This window comes from Cyclopterus lumpus, chromosome 13, assembly GCF_009769545.1.
Source record: "Cyclopterus lumpus isolate fCycLum1 chromosome 13, fCycLum1.pri, whole genome shotgun sequence".
Classification (NCBI taxonomy): Eukaryota; Metazoa; Chordata; class Actinopteri; order Perciformes; family Cyclopteridae; genus Cyclopterus; species Cyclopterus lumpus.
Window position 1 is genome coordinate 1250283 of NC_046978.1, and position 6000 is coordinate 1256282.

Below are 6000 nucleotides of genomic sequence, written 5' to 3' on the forward strand. Positions count from 1 at the left end.
TTTCAACAAACTTTTAAACGGTCATCATTTTCAGTTCATGATTTTCAGTAAACTGGCTGCTATTAATCCGCACATAAAACAGCAGGTTGTTGCATAAATTAATTTACACGGTTAGAAAGGCATGCAGTACACAAACACAAAATTCTAGTTTTAGCGACTCATCACAGACAGACAGCCTGGTTTGAAAACTTGCCATCGTCCCCTAAGTCGCAAATTTAGTCTTTTATTGACACTCTTACACGGATCACCAGGGACTTTCTGTTTGAGCAGGCTGTCTGTGTACGAGGTGACGCAGTGGCTTGGTGATTAGCACCGTCAACACACAGCAAGGAAAACTCACACATTGAGTTGTCATTGTCTTCCACGAAGGTTTCCCCCTTATAGTACTCCAGTTTCCTTCAAAGCTGCATGGCCATCGAAGTCAGCAATACATGTGTATAAGTTACCTCTTTGGGGTGTTTTTCTTGTGCATGATGGGCCCAGGCTTCCATCATGCAGAAAACAAAACAAATGCATTCAAGGCCATTTGTTTCTCATCCAAAGTGCCTTTACAGGAGTGATGAATATTGTGCCGTGGGGTATATTATTTTTGCATTCACTTCAGAAACGCTAAAAGTATGATGACTTACAGCACACATACTGTGTATAATGTATTATGTCTTCATGTGTCTTCTGAGGGCTATTTCTCTCTGTATCCCTGCCCGTGACAGGATCAGCACCTTGGACAGCGAGTGTGATTTTCAGGGCAGAATGTAAAAGTGGGTCTGTTAATTTGTACTACATCACGTGTTATAGCTCATTGTCCTTTTAATTATTGTTTTTCATGTACTGATTATATTGTTCTAATGTGCATGATCCCACAAGTCGTCTGCAGAAACAATATAATTATAATTGTGTCACGTTATCATAAAATTACACCCAATATGACCAATCTCTCCAATGTGACCCTCTTTCCATGGTGACATAAGGCAACGGTTAAACAAAGGCAACGTAATTTATGTCAGTATGGATTTAATGATTTCCACTTCATGACGAGTGTCTCTCTGGTGATTACTGCTGCGTCGTGTTTGTCCCTGGGATTCTCTTAGCCAAGGCCACTGCATTTGTGCGAGTGTGTGTGTGTGTGTGTGTGTGTGTGTGTGTGTTTGTGTTTGTGTTTGTGTGTGGCGGCAGCATGTTTGTTGGCACTCTTTGCCTTGGCAGGGAAAAGGCAAGGTGGAATATTGGTCAGCAATGCCCTCCCCCTCTGTGCCAACTGTCTCTTCTCTAGTGGATGTGTACAGAACACCATGTGTACAGACTATCCATGTTAATGTGACCTTGTGCTGAGTGTGATGTGCCCTTTGTGTCAGTGTGTTCATGAGTGTGTTTTTAAAATTTTCTTGACACACATTCAAAATATGTGCATGGATTTGTACTCTGTGAGTGTCCGTTGATTCAGTACAACAGCTGTGGTCCTCTCTGTTGTGCCTTACAGCGCTATCTAGCAGTGCATACCAACACTGCATACCAACAAACACACTGCCACATGATACAGCTACACAGACACATCGTCATCCATGGTAACACATTAAACTTGAGAGTCTAGAAAAGTAATGCTCTGCAAAATTATAAATTAATGATCTATGACTGTAATACTTAAATATGTTGTAACCCTGCTAAACTTTTAACATTGACCTTTTATCTCTGATAACTCAAAAGAAATCCCGACAGGAAGGATAGGACTTCCTGGACACATTTAAAGGTGGCAGACGGAGTGCAAGGAAGCATGGATGCCGATGTGTTGGGAAGTAGACTGCATCAATGGATGGATGGCTGGAGAGATAGAGGTGGGCGGATGAGAGGTAAGTTGCCAGGCAGCGTGGGAGTTTGAGGGCATGTTCAAGAGTTGTGTCTATGAGCGTGTATGCATGTGTGTGTCTGTTTGTGTGTGTGTGCCTCCTCTCTATGTGGGCGAGCAAGCATGGGACCGAGTGATTGCTCACATGGAGGCAGTTGTCATGGCAACAGAGGATGTCGTTTTGTTCCGCAAGATCTCAGCTGTCCCAGAATCCTACAGACCTCTCTCTCTCTTCTCGTCCGTCTCAATCTTCTTCTGTCTATTTATCCTGTTCTCATGATTTGTTGTCCTTGTACCAAAACCCTCTTCTTGCTGCCTCCCCCATCCCCCTCTTTTCTACATCTCTCTCCCCTGCTATTCTCCTGATACCCCTCCATCTACCTCTTGCCCCGTTTCCCTGCATTATCCAATCCCCCTCTTTATCTCCTCCGTGGCTGTAACAGATATAAATAGAGGTAATAAATTGCAGTGAGGCTGCCAGGGTGTATATGTTTGTGTGTATGTGTGTTTGGATTTTCGCTCTAATGACCTGCAAAGACCGGTGGGATATCCCTACATTGGAAGCTGTTATTCACCATACCTCCCTCCCTCAGCCTCTCCCTGTCTTACATGGTACACACACGGCCCATTAATCTGCTGCTTTAGCACTTAACTATCAAAACACAGATGCTGTTAAACTCTGTCAGACTTGTGACCCTTGGGCATTTTTAATATCTCACCAGTGCTCTAGAGTTTGTACCAAAGCTAAATATATTATCATCAAAGTTCAACAGTTAAATGCAACAACTTTGTAAAAAAACAAAAAAGTGACACAATAATGTAGTAAATCCTCCATCTCTCTGATGTGTATGTATACACCAAGGGATGATACCTGCTTTTGTAATGTGGGACCAAATGGATGTTGATTTTACAGCAAGTCGTTTAGCGCTGTTCTATTATAACATGGTGCTAATGGTAAAATGTAAACTTGCAAACTAACCATGTAGCTAGAGTCTGTGGTTGTTGCATGTGATGTGCTTCCAGCCTCTGACTAAAACCAGCATGTAACCCTGACTCACTGCACCTGGTTATAGTAACACCAGCAGCACTGAAAGCAGATTAGAGCATTATCATATCAATGCTTCACATCACATGCAAGGTCAAGGAAAATGACCTCTTTCTACATTTGCATCCAGTCAGCTGACACTCTTATCCAGATCACACTGCAGTGAAAGCTAGTGGACTCTCATAATAGTGCAGCTATAACATATTGATAATATAAATACGTTATTCCTTTCAGGGTGCTGATGAACAGAAGTTGTCACAGAATAATACATTGAAGGAGCCCATCGCACACAAGGAGGTTTGAATAAGGTTTATCTTTAATTGTTCATTGTCACACAATTGTAACTGTGCGCACACAGTGTCTCAGGTTACTGATATATTAGTCTTATAACAGGTGCACTAAAGAGACGGGATGGATATTAATCAGTAGATGAATGATGACTGATAAATGTTCTCTTAGAATCTGAACTGTATTATGATCTCTAGATATTTCCAGCGTGTAAAACAACACAACTTGCTAGAACATGAAAAAATAATCATTTGAAAAAAACTTTCAAGAAGTAAAACTGACATCACAGCCAAAATCTTCCTTTTTTCCGAAAGTCGGACACTCGAACACCTGGTCATACAATGTATTTCTGACATTCACGATGCAGTCACCAACTACTATCAGACATCTTATGAAAGCAAAGCAATGTGCCTGTTTGTCTAACCTTTACCATTTCCCTGTGACCCAGCCTTTGCTTTACTCTCTTAATTAAGTCTCTCTCTCTCTCTCTCACTCTCTCTCTCTCTCTCTATGTATATATATATATATATATATATATATATATATATATATATATATATATATATATATGGAATGTGATTTATAGCTGCATTAGCAACAACCCCTAACCCTGGTAGAGGGAATAATGGAACAACTGGAGACCACCTGAGACCTGACGTGCACCGTAGAAAAGACAGAATATAAAGAAGAGACAGAAAATAAAAAGGTGTAATTTATGAAAAGAAATATGAGGTTGACTGCGATGTTGAATACGTTCTCCAAGATGATGAAAGAAAAGCAATGCTGCATCCTTATAATGTGATATATACACAAAAAAGACCTGGGGATATCACATGCAGTTTGTACACTCTTTGTAGTATTGGGCACGTAGGATTATTGGAGTAGCTGGTGTATGAAAACCTGCCAAGTTCTTTTCTTTTACCCCACTCAATATTTTCTTTGCTTGGTATTAATTAGTACTAAAACCCGGGCTCACCAACCGCATCTAGCAACCAACATTGTAAGGGAGATGAAACAAAGGAGGGCTGAGCAGCTCAATTAACTGTTTATGACAAAGTAGAATACCACTGCTTCCAGTCTTTATGTTAAGCGAAGCTAAATGGCTCCATATACATGAGAGTGGTATTGCTCTTCTCTTCTAACTGTTGTCACGGACTGGGGACCACAGGGAGCAGGACTCAAATGTAGACTCGAGACTCGGCTGCAAAAACAAGGTCTAAATCAAATCTCGGTACATGGAGGATCAGTCACACAGGCAGAGGAATCAGAATCGGTAAAACAGAACTGGTCGGAGCACAAGGGAAAACACTCTGAGGAATTGCTGTAAGCTCACTGGGACAGACTGAGACACACTGGCACAGACTTGACAAAGACTAAATACATGGGGGAAGGCGGGGCTTCCAATCACACAGGAGGGGGACACACGAGGAGGGAGGAGCGTGAAAGGAGAGACAAGGTGAGTGACAGAAGACACAACAGACAACCTGACAGTGACAACAACACCACACGGAAGGGCTGGACGTTACAGTGGTAAGAAAGCAAATGAGCTCATTCCCCAAAACAAACCCAATAGAAATAATTAGATTTGTTCAATTTTCATATAAAATCTTACACATTGGTTGTGGTTATAAAAGTGGCTAACCTGTTGCATTGAAATATATATTTTGAGCATCAGTATTTGTTTAGGTACCTTCAGAAACTTCAAAACGCACATTGAACGTGTTCTGATACATGAACAATTCAATCAGGCATCATTGGATACATTTGTAGAAAAGGGGAGCACTGATGCACTGGTCAGTTACTGACAGAAACAAACACTACGTATAAACACATAGATTACATACTATACATGCATGCATGAGTAACGGCCACAGAGTCTAAGAGATAAGATGAGTAGAGCAACTCTGGAGGGATTGTGAACGTGAGGCGTGATGAGGAGATGAAGAGGACTTCAGAGAATATCATTAGAGAGAGGTTGGTCTACACATCTGTCTGTCCATCCCCTGGGGAGGTTGCAATAGCAGAAGCAACAGGGCAAGTGTGCTCTCACCTCTCCCATCCACAGAGAAACATATGTCTCCTCACACAGGCCATATGCCTCGTAACGCAAGCCCTCTCCATCCCCCTGTCTCACTTTCATGTCTCTTTCTCTTTCGGTCCCCATCTTGCCGTCTTTGATGGAGGGCCAGGGGCTGGCAGACACTCCTGCTGCACAGCTTCATGGGCACACATGTCTGCTTCTGCTTCTGCCCTTTACAAACTGACTCCCACTAACACACACACACACACACACACACACACACACACACACACACAGATGCCCTCAGAAGAAATATATAGTAGCTGTCAAGAAATAGCAACGCTGAATATACCCACGTCTGACATTACTAGGTTCAGTTTTTTATTAAAATATAGTGATTCCCTTGGATCTGCATGTGGCTTCAGGTGTGGGAATATGCATAAATGACTGAATATCAACACACAGTACACTTGTATGTATGATATGCTTGGCATTGGTCAGTGTGAGGTAGGCCAGCATGTCTTTACCATTTCCAAAAGTATCAATCTTAAAAGAAAAATCCATGTTATGACCGTCAGTTCTGAAAACAGTTTACTATTACATTACATGTCATTTAGCTGACGCTTTTATCCAAAGCGACTTACAATCACATTAACACACTGTAGAACAGCTACAGGGAGCAATTCAGGGTTAAGTGTCTTGCTCAAGGACACATCGACTAGGGCGGGATTGAACCACCAACCCCCTGATTGAAAGACGGACTTGCTAACCACTGACCCACAGTCGCACAACTATGGATTATAGGGC